Source organism: Mustelus asterias, chromosome 12 (genome assembly GCF_964213995.1).
Source record: "Mustelus asterias chromosome 12, sMusAst1.hap1.1, whole genome shotgun sequence".
Taxonomy (NCBI): Eukaryota; Metazoa; Chordata; class Chondrichthyes; order Carcharhiniformes; family Triakidae; genus Mustelus; species Mustelus asterias.
This window is the reverse complement of record NC_135812.1, coordinates 26965910-26983547: the sequence shown is the minus strand read 5'-3', so window position 1 is coordinate 26983547 and position 17638 is coordinate 26965910. Positions and strand designations below refer to the sequence as shown.

Below are 17638 nucleotides of genomic sequence, written 5' to 3'. Positions count from 1 at the left end.
AGAGGGATTGAGTTTCGGAGCCAGGGGGTCATGTTATAGCTGTACAAAACTCAGGTGCGGCCGCACTTGGAGTATTGCGTACAGTTCTGGTCGTCACATTATAGGAAGGATGTGGAAGCATTGGAAAGGGTGCAGAGGAGATTTACTAGGATGTTGCCTGGTATGGTGGGAAGGTCTTATGAGGGAAGGCTGAGGGACTTGAGGTTGTTTTCGTTAGAGAGAAGAAGGTTAAGAGGTGACTTAATAGAGGCATACAAGATGATCAGAGGATTAGATAGGGTGGATGGTGAGAGCCTTTTTCCTCGGATGGTGATAGCTAACACGAGGGGACATAGTATCAATTGAGGGGTGATAGATATAGGACAGATGTCAGAGGTAGGTTCTTCACTCAGAGAGTAGTAAGGGTATGGAATGCCCTGCCTGCAGCAGTAGTGGACTCGCCAACATTAAGGGCATTTAAATGGTCATTGGATAAACATATGGATGATATTGGAATAGTGTAGGTTAGATGGGCTTTAGATTGGTTTCACTGGTCAGCACAACATCGAGGGCCGAAGGGCCTGTACTGCGCTATAATGTTCTATGCTCTATTGTTGTAAAATTGCTAGTCGAAAATTAAGGATAGGGTGACTGAACATGATTTTCAGGTGATCAAAAGGAGCCAACTTGAATTTTGAAGGATAGGTCTCAACTAGCAAACCTGACTGATTTTTTTTGACAATGCAACTATAGTAGTAGACAGGCAAATATAAAGTTGAACCTCATGAAATTATAGGTAAATTATAGACCTGGTTAGGAAATTAGCTGAGTAAGAGTAAAGAGTAGGGAATGGAAGGATATGATTAGTGGTTTCTCACAAGGATCTCCATCGGGGCCTAAACTCTTTTCTGTATTCATTAATAGCTTTGATGATGGGGCAGAAAGCTACATATCCAAGTTTGTCAATGACACAAAAGGTGGTCCTGTTTGCAGTTTAGATGGAAACGAATTAAAAAGAAAAACTGTCAGATTACCTGAATGGACAAAACAAGAGGAAATGAATTTCAATGTGAACAAATGAGGCCCATTTTGGATCTAAAAAGGATAGAATACAGTATTTTTTTAAATAATGAAAAGCTGGAAACAGTGGGGTCCAAAGAAGTGGGGGCCCAAGAATGTACATCACTAAAATCTCACGAACAGGTCCAAAACATAATTCAAAAAGACAAATGGATTGCCGGCCTTTATATCTAGAGGACACGAATACAAAACCCTGTTCAGATCACAACTGGAGCACGGTGAGCAGTTTTGGCCAGCACATCTTAGGAAGGATATACTAGCCTCTGAGGGAGTGCAGTCCAGATTTGCCAGAACGTTACCTGAACACCAAGAGTTAAGTTATTGGAGAGATTGCACAAATCAGTGTTGTATCCCCTGCAATTTACACAATCAAGGGGGTGATTTGATTGAAATTTAATAAACTATTTACATGTTTTAAAGTGGATCTTTAAAAAAAGGATCTGTAAGATGATAGTCAAGGTAATACTGTATGATAAAAACAAATTGCTGAAGATGCTGGAATGAAACAAAAGCAGAAAATGCTGGAAAATCTCAGCATGTCTTGACAGTATTTGTGGAGGGAGAATGAGTGGAGGGAGAATGAAGCTAACGGTTCAAGACTGGATCATTGGCTCTATTCTCTCTCCACAGATGCTACCAGACCTGCTGCAATTTCCCAGCATTTTCTGTTTTTGTAATACTCTAGAGTTGTTCATGTTACTGATTGGTGTCCATAGTATCACACAATCAACATGGAGCAAACAGATTTCTGTGGTCGAATGGCCTGCAGAGATTTAACTTTTAATATACTCAAAGCTCTTCAAGCAGACAAAACTGATTTTTGGCCAAGGTTGGGTTTTTTTTAAGTATGCTAGGATTACCTGTGGCCAAGTTGGCCTAAAACATATCAAAGGGCACAAGGTGTTAAACCATGTCACAACTTATTCTCAAAAAGAGCTGATTTTTTGGAGCCAGTGTTTCCTTGTATTGACATTGGAATGTGGGCTATCTGTCATAAGGCATGAACATGAGGAGGTTCTGAAGGGTCCTGACCCTCTCTGTGCTGGCTTTATCTGATTGGCTGAATTGAACAATGCAATTGGTTTCTGATCAGTTCATTGGCCAGTTGCCAAGAAACTTTTGGGGTACAAGAATGCTAACACAAAGAGCCTGGCAAGGGACCATTACACCCAGGATGTGCTGACACCTGAGAGCCTGGTTTCCTGATCAAGGGTAGAGTAAAGGATCAGGGCAACCAATGAGGTTAAACCGAGGCTTTGCCTGATGCAATGTTTCAAAGCCATCTCGACCTTTTGGCTAAGATAAAACATTCGATCAAGCCCGAGAGGCGGTGCAATGCCTCACCCTGTCAGCTTGGATCTTGTTTGCTCGAGCCCAAGATGAGTTGCAATGTCTCTTCTTGTCAGCTTGGATCTGGTTTGTCCCTCGTGAGGGGACCATGATTGGACTTAATTTGAAATGGCTTTTTTGATTAGAATTAAAGTACTGAAATGTACCAAAAATAAAGAGCTTGTGTTCAGAAAACCCAAGACCAACATTCACAGAAGACAATCATCCAGATGAAGAGAAAGGCTGACAGCCATGCGTCAAAACCCTGGCCAGGTTTCATTAGCGAGTGGAAATCAGCCTGAAGTTAAGTAATGAATAGTGAGTATTTAGCTTATGCATTGCAAGTATTGACTATTTTCTAAGTAACTACAAAAACAAATAAAATCATGTTTAAGCAATTAAAGTTGACTCACTGTCTTTATTCTCTATTCAAGGTTAAAACACACAGGTTTGCATAACATTTCTAACTGCGTGGCATTATTCAAGGAGGAAGCTCAAAAGCACAAGAAATGGGAGTAGATCATACTGACCCCCAAGCCTGCTCAGTGATTTAACAAAATCATGGCTTATTTTGATCTCAACTCCATCTCCCTGCCCGATCTCCATATCCCTTGATCTCTCAGCCTTGATCATACTGAATGATTGAATATCTAGAGCCCTCTAGTATAGAAAAATCCAAAGATTCACAGCCCTCTAACTGAAGAAATTCATCTCACTAATTGATCAATGCCTAATCTTGAATCTATGCCCCCTCATTCTAGACTCTCCAGCCAAGGGACCAGCCTCTCAGCAGCTACCTCTTCCAGATCTCTGAGAAGCTTATGTTTCAATTAGATCAGCGCTTAGTCTTTTAAACTCCAGGTTATGTAGGTCCATTCTACTCGGCTTCTCGTACAAGAGCAACCAATTCTCTCATCCCATGAATCAGTCCAGTGAAGCTTCACTTCCTCCATAGCAAGTACACCTTTCCTTAACTAAAGAGACCACAGGACTTTCTTGTACTCTTGTAGTTCAACCAACTTACAAGAAACAGGCTATTTGCTTTCCTGACTGTTGTGTTTATTGTATTTGACATTTGAGGGACCTTTCTGTGCACGAAATGGTTGCTGTAATGACCTACATGAGAATGAATGCCTTTCTCAAGTAATTAACTGGTTGTGAAATGTCAATACAGTGATGTAGTAAGATGCTAATGCAAATTCTCTCTCCATTGAGCCAATTACACAATATTGAAGCAAAATCAAATTTGGACAAGAATGCATAAGATACCATTTTATTTAGCCACTCAATTTTTTTTCTCCCTTTATTCACAAAACCAGCTGCTCAGTTTTTCTACTTTGGTCAACTTAAATCTCCTAGCCTTTGAATATGGGCACATATCCAGCCCACTCAACCTCTGTCCATCATGACACTTTTGTCTTGCTCTGCCTCACTACCCAATTCAACAAGTAGCTCCGATACCTAACCCACAATGATGTGCATTATAAAACAAAATAAAAATGTCAGTTTATGAATATTAGAACAACAAGCAATGATGTAGGTGATATTCAATTGCATAAAAATTAAAGCAATTGAAATGAAAGATTATTAGAATTCCTTCAAGATATCTCTAGAATTATGATACAAATAGTAAAGGTGGGTGCCCATGATGTCTTGTTTAGAAAATAACTTCACCACCACTTCAAAGCTTTTTTGTTTCTTCCATTCAATTTTCTCATTTTCAAAATGCTCAGGCTGAAGTTATCTCCACATAATACCTGCAGCATTTGTGGAGAAAGAAACAAGTTAACCTTCCAAGTCTGTATAAATGGACTCAAAACATTAACTATTTCTCTCTCCACAGATGCTGCCAGATTTGCTCAGTTTTCCCAGCATTTTCTGTTTTCATTTCAGATTTATCCACCATTTCGGCATCTGTCCCAAGAATAAACTTTTCCAAACTATCAGGCACAAGAAATTCGAACAGGACACACAAAGTAAAGCATAAAATAGAACAGCTGCCAGAACTTCATGAGTTTGAGGCTAAAAATGATCCATGGATATAGTTTATACACCTCAGATACAAAGTGCAACAGTGAAACTTGCAGGTCAAAATATTGCTAGATGCATAAAAAGCAAAAAAACCCCATCACAAATGCAGTTTACATCACTGAACAGTGCTCATGAAGCTTTCAGGTGGGGAATCTGACTTGAGTGATTTCAGTGTATTACTGCAGCCACTTCGCTGTTCCAGTGTGCCGATGACGGAGGGCGAATTATTTAAGCTCATGGGCAAAGTTCCAATCAACAAAAAGAACAAAGAACAGTACAGTACAGGAACAGGCCCTTTGGCCCACCAAGTCTGTGCTGACACAGATGCCTCTCTAATCTTATATTTTCTTGCCTCTACATGGTCCATATCCCTCTATTTCCTGCCTATTCATGTATCTATCCAAATGCCACTTGAACGTTGTTATAAAATCTGCTTCCACCACCTCCTCCGGCAGTGCATTCCAGGGATTCGCCACTCTGTGAAAAATTTGCCCTTTAGATCTCTTTTAAAAACTTTGCCCCTCTCACTCTCAACCTATGACCCGAGTAATTGACCCTTTGACCCTGGGAAAAAGACTCCGACTATCCACGCTATCCAAATCTGTCATAATCTTGTAAACTTCTATCAGGTCCCCCCTCATCCTCCGACACTCCAATGAAAACAATCCAAGTTTGTTCAACCTTTGTTCACAGTCCATATCCTCCAAACCAGGCAACATCCTGGTAAATCTCTTCTGCACCCTTTCCAATGCATCAACATCCTTGCAGTGGTGTGGTGACCACACTTGAACAGAATACGCCAAATGCAGCGTAACCAAAGTCTTATACCGCTGGATCATGATTTTCCAATTCCTATACTCAACGCCCCGACCAATGAAGGCCAACATGCCATATGCCTTCTTGACCACCTGATTTGCCACCTTCGGGGATGTGCACGTCTAGTTCCCTCTGTATGCTAATATTTCTAAGGGCTGTACCATTTACTGTACACTTTCCTTCTGCAGTAGATTTTCCCAAACTGCATCACCTCACATTTGTCTGGGTTACATTCCACCTGCCCTCTTTCCTGCTGTATCCTCTGACAATCCTCCTCACTATCCGCTACTCCCTCAATTTTTGTATGATCCGCAAATTTACTAATCAGACCCCCTACATTTTCCTCCAAATCATTATATATTACAAACAACAGAGGCTCCAGCACTGATCCTTGTGGAACACCACTTGTCACAGACCTCCAGTTAGAAAAGTACCCTTCCACTGCTACTCTCTGCTTTCTATGCCCAAGCCAAGTTTGTATCCACCTTACCAGCTCATCTCAGATCCCATATGACTTCACCTTCTGTATCAGCCTGCCATGTGGAACCTTATCGAAGGCTTTACTGAAGTCCATGTATACAACATCCACTGCCCTGCCCAATTTTTCTTGTCACTTCCTCAAAGAATTCAATCAAGTTTGAGAGACACAACCTCCCCTTCACAAAACCATGCTGCCTATCGCTAATAAGTCAATTCTCTTCCAGATGTGAGTACATCCTGTCCCTAAGAATCTTCTCCAATAATTTTCCCGCCACTGATGCAAGGCTCACAGGCCTGTAATTTTCCCAGATTGTCTCTTCTGCCCTTCTTAGTCAGAGGAACAATGTTAGCTACTCTCCAATCCTCTGGTCCCTCGCCCATGGCTAAAGGGGATACAAAGATTTTGGCCAAAGCCTCAGCAATTTCTTCCCTCGCCCCTCAGTATTCTGGGATAGAACCTATCTGGCCCTGGGAACTTGTCCACCTTAATGTTTTTACAAGCCTCCAATACCTCCTCCCTTTTTATCTCAACATGTCCTAGAATGTCAACATCCTCCTTTCTACATTCAGCATTCACCGCATCCTTCTCCTTTGTGAATACTGATGCAAAGTACTCGTTAAGGACCTCACCCACCTCATCTGGCTCCACACAGAAATTCCCTCCACTGTCCTCGAGTGGACCTACCCTTTCCTTAGATACCCTCTTCCTCCTTATATATGCATAAAAAGCCTTGGCATTCTCCTTAATCCTGCCTGCCCTGGCCCCTTTTTGCCCTCCTGTTTAAGCTCTTTGCTGCTATATTTGTAGTCCTCAAGAACCTTATCCGTTTTCAATGTCCTGAAATTTATCTATGCCTCCTTCTTTTTCACCAAGCTCTCAAACTCCCTTGTCATCCAGGGTTCCTGAACCTTGCTATCTTTATCCTTCATTTTTACAGGGACACACTTGTCCTGGATTGTTAACAACCGACTTTTAAAATGACTCCCACATCTCAGATGTGGATTTACCCTCAAACAGATGCCCCCAGTCTATGTCCCTAGCTCCTGCCTAAAACTGTTATAGTTAGCCTTCCCCCACTTTAGTACTTTCACTCTGGGATTACTTCTATCCTTTTCTACAAGTATCGTGAACTTATAGAATTGCGATCACTGTTCCCAAAATGGTCCCCCACTGAGACATCAATCACCTGTCCACGCTCGTTTCCTAGAACCAGGTCTAAGATAGCCCCTTCTCGAGTTGGACTATCTACATATTGCCTCAAGAAACACTCTTGGACAAACTGAACAAACGCTGCCCCGTCCAATCCCTGGCACTAAAGGAATTAAAGTCTATATTGGGGAAGTTAAAATCACCCATCACAACAACCCTGTTGTTTTTACATCTTCCCATAATCTGCTGGCATATCCGTTCCTCCATTTCACACCAGCTGTTGGGAGGTTTGTAGTACAGTCCCAACAGTGTGCTTGCACCGCTCCTGTTCCTTCTGTGACATTCTCCCTAATCAGTAAGAAACACCCCAACCCTTTTGTCATCCTCTTTATCTCACCTGAAGCATTTAAGTCCTGGAATGCTAAGCATCCAGTCCTGCCCTTCTTTCATCCAAATCTCCGTAATTGCCACAAATCATAGTTTCATGTAGTAATCCAACTTTAAGTTTACCTGCCTTATCTGTCATACTCCTTGCATTAAAGCAAACACACCTCAGACCATCTATTCTGTCATGCTTTGTACACTCTCCTTGTGTTTTATTTCTCTTAGCCTTACTGGACCCATTCACTGAGTTCTCCACAGTCTCTGTACTCTACTATGGCCCTTGTTGATTTTTGTCTTTGGTTTCTCTGCCTTCCACTTTTCCCCTTAATGCCTTTTGTTTGTCACCACTTTACCTCCCTCCTACTTCCTGCATTGGTTCCCATCCCCCTGCCACATTAGTTTAAACCCTCCTACTTGATTTTATCAAGCACACTGGCTTTGCCTAGGTGCTGCAAAGCTTCTTCAAAGTTGGAGCTCCACCCATCCAAGCATGAGAAGAGTATTCTGTCACAAGCCTGAAGTGCTTAGTTGGTGATGGAAAGGATTTCAGGAATTGAAAGGTTGTAGAACATCCAATCTCCGATTTGTTTTTTTTTGTAGCTGATCCTATTGACTACTAATCAGTCAATGCTGGTCACCCACCCCAGGAAGTCGATTGTGGGGAACAAAGCAAAGGTAATTTAACATCAAGACAAGGAATCCAGCTCTCCCCTTGGAAGTGGTTGTCTGGCACCCTTGTGGGTACATTACTTGACACATTATCAGCCCAAACCTAAATATTGTCAATGTTCAGCTACATGCATGTATGGGTTTCATTGTGAGAAAATGTGAAATGAAGTTTTACGTGTTTTAATTAGATTCCCTCTCATTCTTCCAAATTCCCTGTCTATCCTCATACGACAATCCTGCCATCCTCGGAATCAGTCTGGTAAATTATCATTGCACTCCCTCAATGACAAGTACATGCTTTCTTGGATCAAGTGCCAATCACTTTTTACAATTATTTATGTATCACCTTTCCAGGTTCAGCATTCTAGATGATGACAACTCGTGAAAAAAGCTCATCTTCCCCCTAGATCTTTTGTCAATTATTTTAAATCTCTGACCTCTGGTTATTGATCCACTCACCAGAAAGAATACTTCTGCTCTATTCTAGCAAAAGTTCTCACCTTGAAAACCTTAATTAGGTCACTGTTCCAAGCAGCAAAGTCTTACGTTTTCCAATCTTTTCTCATGACTGAAACCCCTCATCCCTAGTAACATGCTGATAAATCTCCTCTGTGCTGTTTCTAAAGACTTCACATCTTTCTTGAAGTGTGGGGCACAGAATTGTCCACAATCCTTCAGCTGAGGCCTAACCAGTGATTTATAGAGTTCTAACATATTGTCTCTTAGTTTTTATATTATATTTTTCTAATTATAAACCCATGCAACACATATGCTTTAACCACCTTAAATAATTTATACCTACGAACACCAGGGTCTCTCTGCCCATTTACACTTTACAAAATTATGCCATTCATAGCATGCTGTCTTTCCATATTTATCCTCCCAAAGTTCATCACCTCACACTGTTATAAATACCTAGTTCATGGTTCATAGTAATATTTTAGAGGTACTTTTTAGGTCTGGGAAGATTAAAGTTGAACTGCAGAACTGGTGCGGCGACAATAATCTCTCCCCCAACATCAACAAAACGAAGGAGTTTGTCATCGACTTGAGGAAGTGTAGTGAAGAACAAGCCCCATCTATATCAACGAGGACAAAGTAGAAAGGGTCGAGAGCTTCAAGTTTTTAAATGCCCAGATCACCAACAACCTGTCCTGCGCCCCCCGCCCCCCCACTCCACCCAGCACTATAGTTAAGAAAGCCCACCAACGCCTCTACTTTCTCAGAAGACTAAGGAAATTTGGCATGTCAGTTACGACTCTTACCAACTTTTACAGATGCACTATAGAAAGCACTCTTTCTGGATGTATCACATTGAAATGGCTCCTGCTCTGCCCAAGACTGCAAGAAACTATAAAAGGTTGTGAATGTAGCCCAATCCATCACGCAAACCAGCCACCCATCTATTGACTCTGTCTACACTTTCCGCTGCCTCGACAAAGCAGCCAGCATGCTTAAGGGCCCCATGTGCCCTGGACATTCTCTCTTCCACCTTCTTCCGTTGGGAAAAAGATACAAAAGTCTGAGGTCACGTACCAACTGACTCAAGAACAGTTTCTTCTTGCTGCTGTCAGACTTTTGAATGGACTTACCTTGCATTAAGCTGATCTTTCTCTACACCCTAGCTATGACTGTAACACTACATTCTGCACTCTCGTTTCCCTTTCGAAGAATGGTATGCTGTCTGTATAGCATGCAAGAAACAATACATTTCACTGTATTCTCATACATGTGACAATAACAGATCAAATCAAAATCAAAGAAAAATCAGATAAATGCAGCTAAAACAATTTGACGAAGGGTCATAGAATCCTACAGTGCAGAAGGCTGCTATTCGGCACATCAAGTCTGCACTGACTCAGGGCATAGCTCCCATCTGCTCCTAATATCTTATTCATCATCGACTTCCCTCAGATGCAAAATACTCAATTTACAATTCAACCATGTCCTACGTCTCTACTTGAAGGTGAAAGCTTTAGGAAGGATAGAACTCATTGAGAGAATGCAGAAGAAATTTACAAAAATGGTCTGGAGATGAGAATTTTGACTACAAGGTTAGGCTGGGCCAAGTTGGGGCTGTTCTTCTTTGAGCAAGGAGGATGAGGGATGATCTGGTAGACATGGGAAGGTTAGCTTAGATCTAAATAAAGCAGACAAAGAAAAGCTGTTTCCCAGTAGCTGAAGGTAAAAGAACACGGGGTCACAGATTTAAGGTTTTGGGCTAGAGGTACAGGAGGATGCGAGGAAGAACTTTCTTTTTTTACACAGCAAGTTGTAATGACCTGGAGCTCACTGCCTGCAAGGCTGGTCGAAGCAGAAATAATCAATGATTTCAAAAGGAAAATGAGGGGCACTTGAGGGAAATATACTTGCAGGGTTGGAAGGGGAACAGCAGGGGAATTGGACTGACAGAACTGCTCCGCAGAACCAGCATAGACTTGATGGGCCAAATGGCCTCCTACTGTGCCATAATGATTGAGTCTTTAGATCTTTAATATATTCACTTTTTCCCCCTAGCCAACCACTCAAACTTGATACATTTCTAAAATGTTTTGCATCCTACTTAAGGCTGCCTGTTCATTTTTCCTCCCATATTAACTTGTTCAATTCCTACCTGTGCTTTCTACAATCTTCCTGGCTATGAAGCAAATCTTGCTTCTGATATTTGTCATGAGCCTTTTTTATTTACCAGCAAGGGTGCATTTGCTTTGGATTCTCTATCATTTCCCTTCCAAATTATATGGTGCTCAATTTTGGCTCAATAACTGGCCTAGTAGCACACTCCACTTGCCCCACTTTGTTTCTCAAATCCAACCCCAACACTGCTTCCTTCCTCTTGAATTGGGGATATACTGAAATTCCCCTGCACGCACAAATTCCTCTGCTTCCATGTAAAACAAAATTTAATCAATTTATAATATAGGCAGTTAATTATTGGTAATTAACTGCCAAAGAAATTACCTTTACTAAATCCCCCACCATCAACATCCTGGCGAGTCATAAGTTACCAGAAACTCAACTGGAAAGCCACAGAAATACAACAGTGACAAGGAGCAGGTGAGAGGCTGGGAAACATGTGACAAGTAACCCAACTCTGTCACCCCAAAGCCTTTCCACCAACAAAGCAAAAGTTGGGATTGCGACTCTCCACTCGCTCCTTCAACACTCAAGCAGCTCAACAATCCAGAACAACGCAGCCTACTTGATCACTACCCCATTCACCACCTTTAACATTCACTCCCTTCAACATTGTCGGACAGTGACAGCAATGGACGCCAGACACAAGATGCAGTGCAGCAACTTGCATGGCTTCTGTGTCAGAACTTCCAAGTAAGAAGTCTAACAACAACAGGTTAAAGGCCAACAGGTTTATTTGGTAGCAAAAGCCACGAGTAGCTTTTGCTACCAAATAAACCTGTTGGACTTTAACCTGGTGTTGTTAGACTTCTTACTGTGTTTACCCCAGTCCAACGCCAGCATCTCCACATCAGAACTTCCAACCCAGTGACCTCTACTGCCTGAAAGAACAAGAGCAGTAAGAGCATGGTTACACCACCATCTGCATGTTCCCATCCGATCTCACACCATGTTGAATTGGAAATATATTACCACTCCTTCATAGTCACAATCAAAATTCTGGAAGTCCCTGCTTAATATCACTGAAGCAGTACCGACACCACATAGCCTACTGTGGTTCAAGAAGTGGAGATGCCGACGTTGGACTGGAGTAAACACAGTAAGAGTTTTAACAACACCAGGTTAAAATCAGGTTTTAACCTGGTGTTGTTAAAACTCTTACTGTGGTTCAAGAAGGCAGCTCATCACCACGTTCAAGGCAAATAGGGCCACACAATAAATAAATGCTGGCTTTGCTAGAAATGGCCACATTGCCTGAACAAGTTTAAAAAATATTCCACTTAAAAAATTACTCATGTCATAACTACTAATCGTTCAAAGTGGAAGTAACCACACAATTGAAGTGCAGATGCCAACCATCAACAGCTGCCAACAGCAAAGGATAAGAAACAAAAAAAAAACCTAAAGTGCAAACATATAGGACTATTTGCACTTCTAAGAAACGATCATTTATTTCCCAGGATTTACTCATCAATTTTGCCCCAAGAATCCTCAAATCAATCCGAAACACACCAGCATATTTATTACAATTGGTAAATTAAAGTTTGGCAGCTGAACTTGTGACAAAATGCAGACTTGTAGATCTCAAACTCAGTTGAACTGGATTGTCCTTTTGCAACAAATAAATCTCTTCACATATTTAAAATCAGAGTCAGTTTAAATAGACATGCTGACATTTCAAAATGTCACACTGCAGGAAAGGATTATAAACTTCTAATGGCCATATGTCAACAACCTCAAGAATTGTAAAAAAAAATTAAGAAAAATTCCAACCACTTGTCCTCCAAACTGCACTTCCACTTTAAATCGAAACTGAACCAAATGGTGGGAGGAAAAGAAATAAGAAAAATACAAGGAGGAAGAGACCAGCTGAGTCTGATCAGTATGAACAGCTCACATCACAATCAACAGGGTTGAGGATTTAGCAGCAAGGGCTTCGACCAAAATAAACCCACAGCCACTGCAGAGGGAGGGAAAAGAGGTGGTCATATTAATGTTGTAATTTAGCTGGCCAAGTCAGTGAATAGATACATCTCACAGACAGACAGAGAGGATCCTCATCAGGCACAACTCACCCCCCCCCCCCCCGCCCGCCGCCAATTGATACTGAATTGGTTCATTGCTGTCAAGGAAAATAATAATTAATTAGTGAAAAGCGGCCCCAAGGACCCTGGTTTGAGGAATTAGGTCTTTCAGTTCCTATCAATGGGGAGGGGAGTGGTGATCAGATTCAGCCGTGATGCCCTCCACAGTCGAATTCCGCGTTAAAATTATAAACAGCGACCACTTCCAGCTCAATGCCAGATAAATACTCACAACTGAGGTGTGAAAAAAATGAGAAAGGCAAGAGGATCATTTTTAATGAGGAGGAGGCGAAGGGAAAACACACGAAGAGCTCTCCCCCCCCCCCCCCCCAACCCCCCGGGGCAACGGTCCGAGTGCAGGCTCCAAGACTCCGGCCAAAGTACTGTCCACCCTGGTCAGAGTGAGTGACCATGGCCCGAGCGGCTGCAGCCAGCGGGAGGCTCGGTCAGCGGTCCGTTTGAAGAGGACGGCGCCCGGCCAGTAACGGCCCACCCGGCAGCGGAGCCCCCCCCCCATCCACTATTATTGTTGTTTCCCCCAAATAAATATATATATAAATATTAATAAACGAAGCCAACCGCCGACAAACTCCACTTTCCTCTCACGTTAACCGTCGATCCGCCGTCGTCGTTACTCACCGTGGTTCCCGATCCGAAGCTTATCGCCCCCTGCCCCCCGGGAGTTCAGCGCCCGCCGCCGTCGCCGGCCTCCCCGCCATCTCTCCGCCCGTTCACTCCGCTGCGATTTTCCCCCTGCGCCCGTTCGCCGCTCTCGCCTGCAGCCTGTCCCCCGCCGCTGATTGACAGCCCGGCGCCAGGCCCCACCAGCCCGCGCCTGCTGATTGGGCGAGAGGGTGAGGGGGGCGGGGTCAGAGGCAGCTCGGTGGTGGCTTAACCCTTTGGAAGCTGCCGCATGAGGGACAACAGGGTTGTGTTTGTATAAACCCCCCCCCCCCCCCCTCCCCTCCTGCAATGCCCCAGAGCTAACTGAGTCCCTTTCCTGGTGTATAGTCACTGTTGTAATGTAGGCAATGTGGGTAGCTAATTGCCACAGACAGTTGTGTGGCACGTTGTGGCACGGTGGTTAACACTGCTGCCAGGGACCAGTTCAATTCCAACCTCAGATCACTGTCTGTGTGGAGTTTGCACATTCTCCCTGTGTCTGCGTGGCTTTCCTCCGGGTGCTCCAGTTCCCTCCCACACTGCAAAGATGTGCGAGTTTGATTGGCCATGTTCAATTGCCTGTCAGTGTCGGGGCTTAGCAGGGTAGATACATGGGATTACGGGTATACCGCCTGGGCAGGATTGTTGTCGGTGCAGGCGCGATAGGCCGGATGGTCTCTTTATGCACTGCAGGGATTCTATGAAATTTGATTTGATTTATTGTCACATGTATTAACATACAGTGAAAAGTATTGTTTCTTGAGCGCTGTACAGACAAAGCATACCGTTCAGAGAGAAGGAAATGAGAGAGTGCAGAATGTAGTGTTACAGGCATAGCTAGGGTGTAGAGAAAGATCACCTTAATGTAATGTAAGTCCATTCAAAAGTCTGACAGCAGCAGGGAAGAAGCTGTTCTTGAGTCGGTTGCTACGTGACCTCAGACTTTTGTATCTTTTTCACGAAGGAAGAAGATGCAAGAGAGAATGTCCGGGGTGTATGGGGTCCTTAATTATGCTGGCTGCTTTGCTGAGGCAGTGGAAAGTGTAGACAGAGTCAATGGATGGGAGGCTGGCCTACATGATGGATTCGGTTATATTCACAACTTTTTGTAGTCCCTTGTGGTCTTGGGCAGAGCAGGAGCCATACCAAGCTGTGATACAACCAGAAAGAATGCTTTCTGTGGTTCATCTGTAAACGTTGGTGAGAGTCTTAGCTGACATGCCAAATTTCCTTAGGCCCCGGAGAAAGTAGAGGCATTGGTGGGCTTTCTTAACTATAGTGTCGGCATCGGGGGACCAGGACAGGTTGTTGGCGATCTGGACACCTAAAAACCTGAAGCTCTCGACCCTTTCTACTTCATCCCCATTGATGTAGCCAGGGGCATGTTCTCCTTTGCGCTTCCTGAAGTTGATGACAATCTCCTTCGACTTCAGGGAGCGTAAAGGAGAACATGCCCCTGTCTACAAATAGGATCAAGATCAGATCATCTTTTTGCAATGCTAATTGTGAGATTTGAGTTTAGAGTTTATTTACTGGTGTCACAAATAGGCTTACATTAACACCTCAATGAAGTTACTGTGAAAATCCCCAAGTCGCCTCATGCTCCCGCACCTGTTCGGGTACACTGAGGGAGAATTTAGCATAGCCAATGCACCTGATCAGCACATCTTTCAGACTGTGGGAGGAAACCAGAGCACCTGGAGGAAACCAGGTGCTCTGGGCAGAACGTGCAAACTCCACGCAGACAGTGACCCAAGCTGGGAATCAAATCCAGGTCCCTGGCACTGTGAGGCAGCAGTGCTAACCACTGTGCCAGTGTTTGTATAAACCACCCCCCCCCCCCAATGCGCCAGAGTGCCTGGCATCCCAATTGAGTGCCTTTTCTGATGGATAGTCACTGTTATAATAGGCAACGTGGCAGCTAATTATTGCTCACACAAACAGAAATAGGATCAAGATCAGATTTTTTTTGCAATGCTAATTGATTTGATTTATTATCATCACATGTATTGGGATACAGTGAAAAGTATTGTTTCTTGCGCACTATATGGACAAAGCATACTGTTCATTGAGGAGGAAAGGCGAGGGTGCAGAATGTGGTGTTACAATCATAGTTAGGGTGCAGAGAAAGGTCAACTTAATAAATGGTAAGTCCATTCAAAGGTCTGATGGCAGTGGGGAAGAAGCTGTTCTTGAGTCAGTTGTTACATGACCCCAGACTTTTGTATCTTTTTCCCAATGGAAGAAGATGGAAGAGAGTATATCTGGGGTGAGTGGGGTCCTTGATTATGCTGGCTGCTTTTCCGACGCAACAGGAAGTGTAGATGGAGTGCTTGTATAAACCAGCGGTCTCCAAATTCCGATCCGGATGCGGCCCGCTGCGGGCCGTAGTTTGGAGACCCCTGGTATAAACCATCCCCAAATGCCCCAGAGTGCTTGGCATCCAACTGAGTACTTTTTTGTTGTAATGTAAGCAACATGGCAGCTAATTGCCGCTCACGCAAACAGAAATAGGACCAAGATCAGATAGTATTTTTTGCAATGCTAATTGAGAGATTTGAGGGAAAGAAAGTGGGATTTAAAGGTGAAAGAAAGACGTTAGGACTTAGGAGCAGGCCATTCAACCCTCTGAGCCTGTTCCACCATTCAATAAGAACTTACCTGGCAGGAGAAAATCAATGATCAGGCAGGTTGATCTTCCATGCTTGGGTAGAGTCAATGATCAGGTTTAACCGAGGTTTTACCTGATGCAATTTTTCTGAACCATCTCAGCCTTTTGGCTAAGATGAAGACTGCAATTCTCCCATCCCACTATGCTAAAAGAATTAGTGCAGCGGGCTGGGAGATCCCGCAGTGGCTGATTCATGGGGTTTCCGTGAGTGTTTAAGCCCCACTTGCGTCTTCCAGCGCCGGATTTCCGGCGGCGTCTGCTCTGTGCCAGAAATCGCCGGGGAGACAAACAGACCATTTAAATGGTCATTTCAATTTCATTTGCATGTGATTAGTGGGCCCGGGACTGAAATCTCCGAGCCCGCTAGCATCTCCCACCCCGCCAGAGTATTTCAGTCTAGCGGGGATTACACTAATGAGAAACTAGCAGCCCTACCTGGCTGGAGTAAAGGGGGGGGGGCAATCAGGGCCCCGCAATCGGGCAGGGAGGCATTGCCCCCTCAGCATTGGCCCCCTGACAGTGCCAGCCTGTGCCCCCTGGCACTGCCCAAGGGGCAAAGTGCAATGCCCAGGGGGCACCTTGGCACTGCTCATCGGGCATTGGACAGTGCCAAGGGGATGGAGCATGGAGACAGGGCCGAGGGGGCGATCAGTGAGGCTGGGGCATCCCGGTGTCACTCTGGAGTGATTGAGCTGGCCAGCAATCGAGAGGTCAGTAGTGCGGGGCCACTGTGCATGTGCTGATCTCGGCACTAACAAATCGGCACTTGTGCAGTGGCCTGCTCAGCACGCTGATTTCAGCCTCTCCAGCGGGAATAGGCACCACCTCTTGAAATTTAATGATATTCATGCTGGTGGCCTCTGCAGTGCACAGAGTGCGGGAGATTCTTCTCTGAACTCCCACTGAAAAAAACCCAGCGTGAATTACTCCAGTTTTCACGCAAATTCGACACTTAGAATTTTTTTGGGGAGAATTCTGCCTGATGCGTCTGATCAAGCCCAAGATGGGATGCAATGTCTCTTTTTTCAGCTTAGATCTTGTTCGTTTCTCTTATGGGGACCATGAATTGAATTCAATTTGAATTTGGTTTTTTTGGATGGAATAAAAATTTGAAAAAAAAAGAAAGATTGATCTGATTGTGGTCTCAGCTCCCCTTTCCTGGCTGCTCCCCATAAGCCTTAACTCCATTATCTACATAGCACCCTTCATGACCACCAGATGTCCCAAAGCACTTGACAGCCAGTGAGGTGCATTTTGAAGGTGCAGTCACTGTTGCACTGTAGGAATACAATGATTGGCCATTATTTTAAGCTGTCAGCTGTGACTCGATTGGCAGCACTCTTACCTGAGTCAGAAGGGTTTGTGATTGAAGACTCACTCCGGAAACTTGAGCAGAAAAATCTAGGCTGTGATTTGAGGAAGTGCTATACCATTGGAGATGCTGGGCCGGATTCTCCGACCTTGCCCACAGCTCTGGTCTCGCTGCAGTGAATGGAGATTTGGCTAGGCGCCAGATTTTCCTTTCTTGCTGGCAGCGGCAGCAGGGCATGAACAGCTGGAGAATTGCAGCTGCTGTCATTCAGATGGGATGTTAAATCCAGATCTCATCTGGTGGACATAAAAGATTCCACAGCATATTGAGCAGAGCATCAAGATTCTCTCAGA

The 17638-nt window shown here is 44.0% G+C and overlaps 1 protein-coding gene across 7 annotated transcripts in view; it reads right to left on the bottom strand.

The window, feature by feature from the left end:
* Window positions 1-17638, bottom strand: part of LOC144501328 (protein-tyrosine sulfotransferase 1-like) — a 130818-nt gene that overhangs the window by 95997 nt on the left and 17183 nt on the right. The window contains exon 1 of one of the 7 annotated variants that reach the window (XM_078224939.1): window positions 13279-13441. The exons of 5 other annotated variants lie outside the window; for them this stretch is intronic. The gene's annotated coding sequence lies outside the window, so the exon portion shown is untranslated. One more of the 7 variants, XM_078224940.1, reaches the window with a different exon arrangement.